We start from the raw sequence: 12,301 nt of genomic DNA, 5'->3' as shown, positions 1-12,301 counted from the left end.
ATATGAGACCTATAAGTCTGAGTAACTTTAGTAACAAGATCTTTTCTAGATTAATCCATGAAAGGTTGGCAGATGGGCTTCAAGGAATGATTTCTCTAAATCAGGCTGGTTTTGTTAAAGGGAGGAGTATAGTGGAAAATGTGTTGCTAACACAGGAAATTGTGTCAGATATAAGGTTGAGGACTAAAACTGCAAATGTGGTACTTAAATTGGACATGGCTAAGGCATATGATAGGGTCTCTAGGTTATTTCTGACAAAAGTCATGAGACAGATGGGATACTCACACATGGTTGTAGACATGATTTTCAGAATAATAAGTAATAACTGGTATTCCATCCTAACAAATGGGCAACAACATGGTTTCTTTCAATCATCTAGGGGGGTAAAACAAGGAGACTTCTTATCTCCCACTCTGTTTATCTTGGCTACAGAAGTTCTTTCAAGAAATCTAAATCAGTTGCACCAGATACCACATTTCAAAGGATATGGGCTTCCTAAATGGAGTCCTAAGATCAATCATCTGGCATATGCAGATGACATGATCATTTTTGCCTCTGCTGATATCATATCCTTACAGAAAATCATGGAAGTTTTGAAAAGATATGAAGAAACATCAGGTTAAACAGGGATAAAAGCTCTGTGTACATGCACCATAATGTCACAGGTGATATAAAAATAATTGTGGAAGTGATAACAGGAATTGGAAGAAAGGATTTCCCATTCACATATCTTGGTTGCCCTATTTTCTATAGTAGGAGGAAAAAGGATTACTATAATTCTATTCTGGTAAAAATAATGCACAGATTGCAATCTTGGAAAGGAAAAATGTTATCCTTTGGTGGAAGAGTTGTTTTAATAAAACATGTGTTACAAGGTATGCCCATTCATCTTTTATCTGCTTTGAACCCCCCAGATTGTGTAATTACACAAATGCACAAGCTTTTTGCACAGTTTTTCTGGAATAACACAAGTGGAGGTAAAAATAGACATTGGTCAGCATGGCATAAGTTGTGTATACCAGAAAATGAGGGGGGACTGGGTTTTAGATCACTTCATGATGTATCCATGGCTTTATATTGCAAAATATGGTGGAAGTTTAGAACTTCACCATCCCTGTGGAGTGTTTATCTCAGCAATAAATACTGTAAAAAATAAAATGCAGTTGTGGTACAATGGAAGTATGGGTCACAAAATTGGAAGAAGATGCTTCAAGCTAGGGACTTGATAGAACAACACATTTGGTGGCAAACCAAAATGGGCAATGCTTTGTTTTGGTATGATAATTGGACAGGTTTATGGGCTTTATACTATGTCACAACAGGGGACACATATGATGACATAATTCAAAATGTTTCAGAAATGGTAATTGATGGGAATTGGGATGTGGCAAGATTGGAACTAATATTACCAGGAGATGTAGTACAACACATAAGGGATACTATTAAACCACATGTGATGACTGAGGAGAAGGATATTCATTGGTGGCTTCTGGATAGCAAAGGGGATTTTACAGTTAAATCAGCCTGGGATTTTTTGAGATTGAGAGGACAGGAGAATGAGATTTATAAATATATGTGGATAAAAGGACTACCTTTTAAGATCTCCTTTTTCATATGGAGATGCTGGAAATTTAAGGTTCCATTGGATGATGTGTTGAAAAGAATGAATATTAACCTAGCATCTGGATGTTGGTGTTGTTCAAATCCTAAGGAGGAGACAATTCAACATCTTTTCGCTAGGTCTTTTTCTGCTAACAGGACTTGGTCCTTTTTTTCCTCTCTTGCAGGTATTAATATTGAAGGACTTCAACTACAACAAATCATAGTTAAATGGTGGCAACAACCTGTTAATAATAGGTTGAAACCAGTGTTTTATGTTGTGCCGGCTATAGTTCTGTGGGAGCTATGGAAGAGAAGAAATGCATATAAACATGGAGAGAGGAAATCAGTTGGAAGATGCATATATCAGATCTATGTTACAATTCAGAACTTGGTTAGATTCAGAAATCCTTCAATACAACAAATTCCTCACAGTTGGAAGGACATGTTACAGTTTTTGGAAGGATACAGAACACAAGTGAAATACAAGAAAGTGATTTGGAAACCCCCTCTTAGGGGTTGGATTATGTGCAACACTGATAGTGCATCAAGAGGTAACCCTGGGAGAGGGTCTTTTGGTTTTTGTGTAAGGAATGAGGAGGGCAATTTAATTTTTGCCAGAGCAGCAGAGATAGGACATGTTACTAATAATGAAGCAGAAACAGTGGCAATCTTAGAAGCTATCAAGTGGTGCAACAACAATCAGTTCAATAGAATCATAATACAATCTGACTCACAATTTGTTCAAAAGATTCTAAAGGAAGGCTGGAAACCACCCTGGAGTTTAGCAAATTGGGTTGACGAAATTAAACGTATGGGAGAGGGGAAACAGGTAACATATACTCACATTTTACGCGAAGGAAATCAATTAGCTGATGCATTAGCTAACAGAGCTTTAGACAAAGGAACAACAGTATATGAACATTTCAATGAGATGGAAGTGGAGCTAAGAAAGATTCTAAACAGCGATAAATCCCAAGTTCCATACTTAAGAGTGCAGATCAAGTAATAGAAATGAAATACACAACGTATGAGGAACGAAATAGAAGGCTTGAAATTTTGGAGACATACCTGAGTTTGAAAGGTTCAAGGGTTGATTTGCAGATTCAAAGGGAGATCAATTTTCTCATAAGTCAAATTCATGATTCCAGCATATACATGAAAACAATTAGAATGTTAGCAGCTATAATGGTCAAATTCGACAGATGCGTACAAGATTCAAGAAACAAGGAAAATACCTGTGATTTCGAGGACAAAATGAAGGAGTTTGAGAGCATTTGCAACCTCATTAGCACAGCAACGATGAGAAGATCACTCCCGATGACAAGAAAAAGAGGCGGATGTGCAGCTCAAGGAAAAGCTAAGGCAAAAGTGAAAAATGGGGCAACAAAAAGCAGATAGGGCAAATCATTTTTTTGTTCAATTTGGATGTTTACTGTTGATGTGGGGCTGGGTCACTTTTGGGCTCAGCGTTTTTGCTTTTTGCTTCATTTTAATAAAATGCCCAAACGGGCTTAATTAAAAAAAAAAAAAAAAAAAAAAAGTACACCCTATGCCATATGGCATCAAATGGTGGTAGGAGATATATTTTATATAAGCACATAATAATATGGATTCCGCAAAATTAGATGTGCAATCCAAATTTTGGTATGAATTGAGGACGTATGTCATTTTTGTATTTTCCTTTTATTTTATTTTTGTATTTTCCCTACATTCTTAGATGTTAAATCAGGGAGAACTATAAAAGTATTAAAATTTATAATGAAAATAAAAAATATAAATACTTATGTGCATATATTAAATACTAAATATACAAGAAAGAATGTTTTAAAATTCTTTACTCATGTGCATATAACGAGATCAAATTTTTTTAATTAAAAGACTAACAACCATTAAGTGATAAAAAAAATAAGAGAAACTATAAAGTTAAATATTAATAATAAAATAGACTAAAGTACTTGGATTTTAAGACTAACTTTTAATTTTCGAATATTAGAAGAAAAAGGTATTTTCTTTTATTACCGCGCAAAAAATACACTAGTATGTTAATATAGTAGTAAATGGCACACATGAGAAGGTTCTATCATCCAGAGACCATTTTTTTTGTCCTCGCTTAATCAAGGAGACTAATATACATTGATGACATAGTAAATTTTTGTACTATTAGTTTGATTTAACATGTTGCAACAAGTTGTATGTCTTATTTTATAGGTAATTAGTTCTACTTGTTATGGATAGGAGTTTTAAGTAATATACATTGTTGGTGTAAATAATTTTTATAATATCTGGTCATTCTTATATGTTGTAGTAGGTAGCATATTTTACTTTTTATATTTCAAAATCTACATTTTAAGAAGGCTTATTATTAGATATCATTTGATTAGCTTGATAGTACTGTAAGATAAATTTTAAACTTTATGCAGAATTATTTTACGTTGTCAGTGTATAAAAGTTATAAGCTCTTTACTCGGAAAAGAAAAGAGGAAAAACTTTAACCCAAGATCCATTATATATATAAAAAGACATTTCAGTGACTATTATTTTATGAAGCTCGATAACAAAATGACGCTCTTTCTACTCTTTGTATTTGTAGCCTTCCTATTTTTCTTCTTCCTAAAATAAACCACCAGATCTTATAGGTCTGCCATTCATTGGAAATTTGCATCAGTATGATAGGTAGTTTAACCCCTCATCTCTATTTTTGAAAAATTTCCAAAAATATGGGAAAATATTTTCATTGAAACTTGCTTCTGCTCAAATGGTTGAAGTTTCTTCACCAGAATTAGCAAAAGAAGTATTTTTTTTTTTATTATGAAATCCTATCAGTTCTTTTTTTTTTTTTGCACCAATGTATTGTTTATTTCAAAAGATTATACAAGAAGGGGGACATGCTGCCAAAGACCTTCTAGCTGAGCAAAATAAACCCATATGCAATTACTATACAGCCTGATGCAAACAGCATACTCCAAAATTGCATATGGGGTGGGAAGACCATTGTACAATACGGAGAGGCCTTCCCTAAATCAGATTAACAAACTCAAGGAGGATCAAAATACCAACCCGAGTATTTACATGTTTTGAATCTAAAGGAGGCTAATTGAAGAAAGTCCATTTTCATAGGTCCTCTAGCATTCTCGGGTAAGTCATCTTCCCTGATGAAGGTGCTGTTTTCAGAGCTATTTATAGCTGTTTTTTTGCCAAGATGTCAGCTACAGCATTTGCTTCCCTGAAGCAGTGCTTGACTTCGATATGTTCCTGTTGGATGATGTTTCGGGCTTCTTCAATGGATTTTCTGAGTCTCCAAGGTGCATTAGTTGGTCCTCTGAGAATATTCACTATCACTAGTGAGTCCATTTCTAGAATAAGACGAGGCTGCTGCTGCTGCTGTTCTTTATACCATTTGATACCATGCATTGCAGCTTGCAATTCGCAGGAATTGTTAGTTGTGAATTCGATGTGTTTAGCAAAAGCTATGATCATTCTTCCATTTCCTTTTCTAACAATTTCCCCAATGCCAGATGCTCTGATTCCTTCCATCGTACTTCCGTCCGTGTTTAGCTTCCAACTGTCCCCTTCTGGTCTGTCCCAATATACCAGTGTACTGGTAATTCTTTCCCTATAATTTTCAGGTTTTTGACAGATTGTTTTCCAATCCCAATTGATGTCAATTTTGTTGAATCTTTTAGAGATAGAAGCCTGCACATTAAACAAGATTAAGTTAGACATTCCATTTATATTGATAGATTTATTGTTATACCTTTTGTCACATCTTGCTCTCCATAGCTGTCATAGAATGTAACATGGGATGATAAGAAGAATATGCTTGTGAACTTGATTCTTTGGCTGAACTCTCCACCAGCAGTCAAGTGCTCCCTGGACAGAGTTGCTTCGCTGTTGGATGCCCAGTGGTCTTGCCATTTGTTTCCAAAGAGTCTCTGCAAAAGGACTTGTTGCAAATACATGGTCTACCTTCTCTGGAATTAGCTCCCTACAACAAGTGCAATAAGAATCAGTTTGAATGCCAAGATTAATTATTCTGTCATCAAGAGGCAGTTTTTTCCTTATTAATCTCCACATAAAAAAGGAAATTTTGAAGGGAATTCCTTTGGCCCAAAACATTTTGGCTAGAGGATCAACTTTCTGGTTTTGTCTGATGATCTGCCAGGATGAAGAGCATGAGAAATTTTCATTGATGCTCGGTGTCCATATGCAAGTATCTGCTATCTCGCTGTCTTCTATCCCAGTATTGGTGACTTCCTGGATCATCTCATTTGGTAGAATTCTGCTTAGAGCAGCAGTGTTCCATTGGTTGTTGTTAATAAAGTTCTTAACAGTAATGTTTCCTGGTTTTCTTTCTAACCACACTTTGGGAGCCAAAGGACCTTGAGTTGTCCAATTATCCCACCAGAATAAAGTGTTACCCTTGTTGATCTCCCATTGGATTTGGTGCTCGGCTTGGGGTCTGATTTTCAAAATACTTCTCCAGATGTTTGAGTTGTTGGGGCTCATGACCTTTGATACCATATTGGCTCTAGGACAGTATTTGGCTTTGATGAACTGGGACCAAAGATTTTCCATGGTTCTCAGCCTCCACTATCTCTTTATTGTAAAGGTCTTGCAAATATCTTTTAATCTTTTGAAACCCAATCCTCCTTCGTCAGTAGGATAGCAGAGCTTTTTCCAATTAGACCAATGGTATTTATTCTTACCATCCTTTTGACCCTAGAAGAAGTTGCAGAAATACACCTCAATTTGTTTAAGGGTTGTGATAGGAGGTTCAAGAGCAGCAAACAAGTGAAGAGTCTGAGATTGAAGGACGTGCTTAATGATTAAAGCCTTGCCACATGCACTTAGGAGATTTGTCTGCCATCCTCCAGTTTTGTTAATGACTTTGGTAGTCAAATCCGTGAAGATGTCGATCCTCTTCCTTCCTGTATAAATAGGGCAGCCTAAGTAATTGAAAGGGAAGTTGGAATGCTTGTATCCTGTCCACTTCTTGAGCCTTCTGGTGGTTCTGGGATTAAGGGAAGAATGAGTAATGTAGCAGCTTTTTTCGATGTTAATCTCTTGACTTGAGGCCTCCTGATACTTCTTTAAAATCTTCATTACAAGCTTGACAGAATGTTTCCTAACAGAGGAGAAGATAATAAGGTCATCTACATAGCGTAAATGGTTCACTTGTGGACCATTTGTTTTCATGAAAAAGCCAGTGAAGTCCTTCTTTGAGTTAAGATTATTTAGAGCTTTGGAAAGAGTCTCCGCAGCAAGGATGAATAGAGCAGGTGAAAGAGGATCGCCTTGCTTTAGTCCTCTGGTGGCATTGAAGAAACCATACCTGATCCCATTTACTATGATTCAGTACCAGTTGTTTGAGACCAGTCTGTAAATGATTTCAATGAATTATTCTCTGAATCCCATCTTCCTGAGAGCACAAGCCAAAAACCCCCCACGAGACTTTATCATAAGCCTTGGACATGTCCAATTTGAACACCACATTTCCACCTTCCGAGCCTTTTTTAATATCATGAATAATTTCTTGCGTCAGTAGAATATTCTCTGTAATAAGCCTGCCTTTTATGAACCCAGATTGATTCTCAGAGATAATGTTGGGGAGCATGGGAGACAATCTCATAGCAATTATCTTGGACAGGTTCTTGTTTGTAAAGTTGCTAAGGCTAATTGGTCTGAGCTCACCGAAATTCTTTGGAGACTTTACTTTAGGGATTAACACTAGATAGGCATGAGTAAACTACTTAGTCAAGTGGGCCCCAGTGAAAACATATTTGACATATTCAACAATGTCCACCTTTATAGTACCCCATGAATGTTGAAAAAAATGTCCATTGAACCCATCCGGCCCTGCAGAGCTGTTGGGATCCATAGAGAAAATAACGTGCTTGATTTCTTCCTCAGAAGGGATTTGTTGAAGCATTTCATTATCCTGATCAGTGACCATAGTATCAAGGTGATCAAGTATCTCCATGTTGTTGTTGCCTGCAGGTTGTGTAAAAATATTATTGAAATGAGCCACTGCTTCTTGAGCGATATCCTCTATGTTCTCCAACCAGATTCCTTGACCATTCTTTATTCTCATGATTTGTGCTCTTCTTCTCCTGCCCTTAATGACATTGTAGAAGTAATTTGAGTTGGTATCTCCCTCCTCTGCCCATTTTAATCTAGCTTTTTGTCTTAGTATAGAGTTCTAAGATTTAATCCACTTTATATACTCGGCTTGGGCCTTATGCATTTCCAGCCTGTTAGCATTAGTCTCGTTCTCTTCATATTCAGCTTCCATGTTCTTGGCTTTCTCTTCCATATATTTAACAGTACCAAATACATCCCCGATGCTCTCTCTAGACCATTTACTAAGAGCTTTTGCCAAGTTCTTGAGTTTGTTTTGTAATCTTCACATAGGATTTCCCTGTATCTGCTGATCCCAAACTTCTTTAATAATATCAGAATAGCCTTCTTGGTCTAACCAGAAATTCAGATACCTGAAGTATCTGATGATGTTTTGGATAAGTGAACTATTCTTATTTGTGGGAACTTGTCAAACCAATCATCATTAGTGATAACTCTGTCAAGCCTTTTACTGATCCTCCATCTTCTCCTTCTCCCATTGCACCATGTATATTTATTACCAGTGAAGATAGTATCCATCAGGTCGCACTCCTGCATGCAGTTCATGAAATCTAGACTCTTAGCTAAGGTGTGTGGTCGACCACCTTTCTTTTCTTCAGCATCCAGTATAACATTGAAGTCTCCACAAACAGCCCATGGACCACTAAACGAATAGTGCTTATTTTTCAGGCTCCTCTAGAGTTTTTTCCTCCTGTTGGCATTAGTACTTGCATAAACTGCACTCAACCAGCAAGGTCAGTATCTCCATTGATTTTAACCTTGAAAATCATTTGTTGTTTGTGGTGAGAAATAAGGTCGCAACTGATAGTATCATCCCAGAAGCACCATATTCTACTGTTGATATTTGAAATACTATTATCAAAGCCAATAGCTGCTCTGAATTCTTCTATTTGAGTGGAGAGTAGGAAAGGCTCCTGAAGAGCTATAAAATTTATTTTATGAAGCTTAACAAGTCTAAGAAGCCTGTCAAATTCCCCTTTTGATCTCATCCCCCTAATATTCCATATGATTGCTCTAATCATTGGGATTTTTGGGGGTTTGAGTTTTTCCTTTTGGTGTTGCTTTCAAGTAATCCTGCCTGATTCATCTCGGCTTGACCACCTTTCTTTTTTTGTTTTTTTCTGTTTTATCCCCCTAGTGGATAATCCCTACCCTTTGATGATTTTAGTAAACTCCTTGTCTATTGTGTCTCCAGGGTCATTCAAAGTAGTAATCGCCCCTTGTTGTCTGACCAAATCTGCTACCACTTCTTTCTTTTTGTTTTTGTCGATCTCTTCCTCTGATTCCTCCACCATGCTGTCTAACTCAAGATCATTCTCTTGAGCCTGATTCTGCTATTTAAGTTTTAAAGGGCCTAGGTCTATGATTAGTTGACCACTCAGCTCTTTCATAGTTTCCTCGTTGTAAGTTTGTATTGAAGACACAAGATTTAGTATTTTGTAGTAGACCTTCTCTTCTTGGGCAGCAAAAGTTGTCTTACAATGTTCATGATATTTCCTTTGCGCCTTATAATGACTATTGAAGAGAAATGAGAAAAATTTGTGTTCTTCATCTATTTAGTCTCAAGAAAGTACAACTATTTAGTCCAATTCGTGAAATAAAGTCTCGAGAATGATGAAAAAAAATATCTCAACAAGCTAATACCTCACAAATCACCAATTTGAGTAATTTAATGATTTCACTAACTAGTACAATTATTTGTAGTTGCTTTTGGTGTTAGGTTTAATGAAGAAGCACATGAAAGAAAGAGATTTGATTATCTTTTGGCTGAAGCTCAAGCAATAATGGCTAGCATTTTTGTGTCTGGTTTTTTTCCTTCTTTAAGTTAAATGAATAAACTTACTGGACTGACAGATAGACTTGAGAGGAATTTCAAGGATTTGGACGAGTTTTATGAAGAGCTCATTGAGCAGCATCTTAATCCTAATAGGCCAAAATCTATGGAAGGGGGCATTCTTGATCGTTTGCCCCAACTGAAGAAAGAGCAATCAACACCGATTGATCTCACTTTGGAGGATATAAAAGGACTTCTCATGATAATTTCCCATGTCTTGGATCTACCTACAACTACATGCGCTCGCACACACATATAATTATATGCATATATACATTTACATTTGTACTCCTGTAGAGGTGGTATATGCGCAGGTTGGATCAAACATGAGTGGGTCAACATGAGTTATGATCCAATCCCTTCAAAATTTGCTTGAGTCAAAATGGGTTGGGTTAAGATAGGTCAAATGACGGATCATAATATAATACGCCCAACATGACACAACTTCCCATCCTTTTGCATTTTGCTTTTTGAAAAAACTGAAAGCTAATTTTACTTTTTTAGCCTAAATTCATTCAAATTTTCATAAATCCCAATCTTTAAATTTAATTATGTACTATTTAGTTTGAGTTTGGACTGTAATATTGACCCATCTAGTTACACTATTTGACCGTTTTAACCCAATATTTTAACATTTCATTTCGAATTTAACTGGTTAAGTCAAGTCAACAAACATACAACCCATTTAAATTTAGTCGGCGGATTACCGAAAGATGGATTGATTTTACCACCTTTGATACGTAGCACGAATGAGTCCATTTTTGCCTTAAGAATTTCTCATGCATTATATTGACAATTTTTGTCTTCTTTTCCGTCAATTTCTGTGTAGAATGTGTTAGTTGCTGGATCAGACACTAGTGCAGTTGTAGTAGTATGGGCAATGACAGCCTTGATGAAGAATCCAAAAGTCTTAAAGAAAGTCCAAGTAGATCAGAAAATCAACATGGAAACAAATGCATTGTAAATGAAGATCATACCCAAAATATGTCTTATCTCAAAGCGGTGATAAACTAGACATTTAGATTATATCCACCGGATCCACTCCTAATACCAAGAGAATCGATAAAAAAGTCCACATTAGAAGGGTATGAAATTCAGCCCGGAAATATAGGTCATGTTAACGCATGAGCAATTGCAAGGGATCCTAAAATATGGGGAAATCCAAATGAATTTATACCTGAGAGATTCTTGAATAGCGATATCGAATTCAAGAGAGAATACTATCTACGAGCTAGTTCCATTTGGAATAGGAAGAAGAGGGTGCCCACGGATTACACTTGGGCTTGCATTCATAGAACTTGTGTTATCAAATCTTCTTTATGCGTGTGATTGGGAGTTACCTTGTGGGTTGAAAAAAGAGGATATTGACACAGATTTTAGGCATGGAATCACCATGCATAAGAAAAATGAGTTTTGCCTTATCCCTAAAAATTATTTCTAAATCACTCCAACATGAATTTAGGGCGAATTCTTGAGGCAAGTTAAATTCACATTGCTTTCGGCTCGAATTATGTAATATATATATATATATATATATATATATATATATATATATATATATATATTTAAGATATTGTGAAATCGATATAATAAAATCATCCACATGCTAAATCACTAATGACTTTAATTTTGGAATCATATTTCACACTCCGTCCATTTTGATGTACGTCTCTTTAGGATCTGTTAAACTTATATTTCAGTTTTAGATTATATCAATTGATTTCAACCTCCGCCCTTTTGGTAGATTAAGACTTTCTTTAGTCGTCCACTGCTCTGTTTATTTGATAGTATTCAACTGACCTTAGTTAGGTTGGTGTATTAATTTGATAATAATTGGGAAAGATATATAAGCATATATAATTGTTAGGAAAGTTTGCAACATAGATTAAAGACGGCACTATCTAAACTTTGAATAATGAAATGAATCTAATTCTTAAAAAGATGTAAAGATAATATTATTTGTGGAACTTTTATTTGTTAGGCGAAATGGTTATGCTTCAATTCCAAGATGTTTAGTGGACTGTTGACTCATTCCAAGATAAGAACCTATAAAATTACACATTAAGGAGTTGCATGGTCTTCAATAGTTTGGTTTGAAGATTTATTTTAATGACTAATGCAAAGAAAAAAAAAACATTTTTTGAAAGCTGGGGAATTAGTTGAAATAAGTTAAGCGGAATATTGGTTCTTTTTGGAAAATATGCCTTCTTGTTTTTCTTTCCCTTCCTAAGAAGGTTTGCTTAATTTCTTTTCAAGAAGGACTTCTTGTTTCCTTATCTTTGTAGGATTCTACTTTTTATATTGTTTTCCCTATAGAATATCCTTTTCCTTGGTTCTAGTTATTTCCTCTGTTAATTCGAATGGGGATGTACTAATTATAAATATTTGCTAGGCTGATTCTTAAGAAGTTTTTTTTTTTTTTTTTGGCATATTCCGAGAGGGATAAGCTCAATGTGAGGCTTGGAATTACGTTCAGATTTGATTCTTGATGGTAGTTCTTTCTCTTCTTCAAACCTTTATATCTATGTGGTTCGTTTTTGGCGTTCTCTGAGGGTGATGGATTTCTTGTACTAATTGTTACCATGTCCTGATAGGGTCTTGGATTCCTTATATCATTAATTCATTACTCCTTTATTCTCAATTATTCATATTCATCTTCATATTTAAATAAAATATGCTTCCTAAAATAGTTTAGATGTGACGTATCTTCTATGTAAAAGGATGAAG

The 12,301-nt window shown here is 35.6% G+C and overlaps 1 pseudogene; it reads left to right on the top strand.

Moving 5' to 3' along the window:
• Positions 1-2,613: 2,613 nt before the first annotated feature.
• LOC132610414 (cytochrome P450 83B1-like) lies at positions 2,614-11,015 on the top strand (annotated as a pseudogene).
• Positions 11,016-12,301: the final 1,286 nt, after the last annotated feature.

Source organism: Lycium barbarum, chromosome 9 (assembly GCF_019175385.1).
Source record: "Lycium barbarum isolate Lr01 chromosome 9, ASM1917538v2, whole genome shotgun sequence".
NCBI lineage: Eukaryota > Viridiplantae > Streptophyta > Magnoliopsida > Solanales > Solanaceae > Lycium > Lycium barbarum.
The sequence above is the reverse complement of the archived record's forward strand: the minus strand, read 5'-3'. Positions and strand labels throughout refer to the sequence as shown.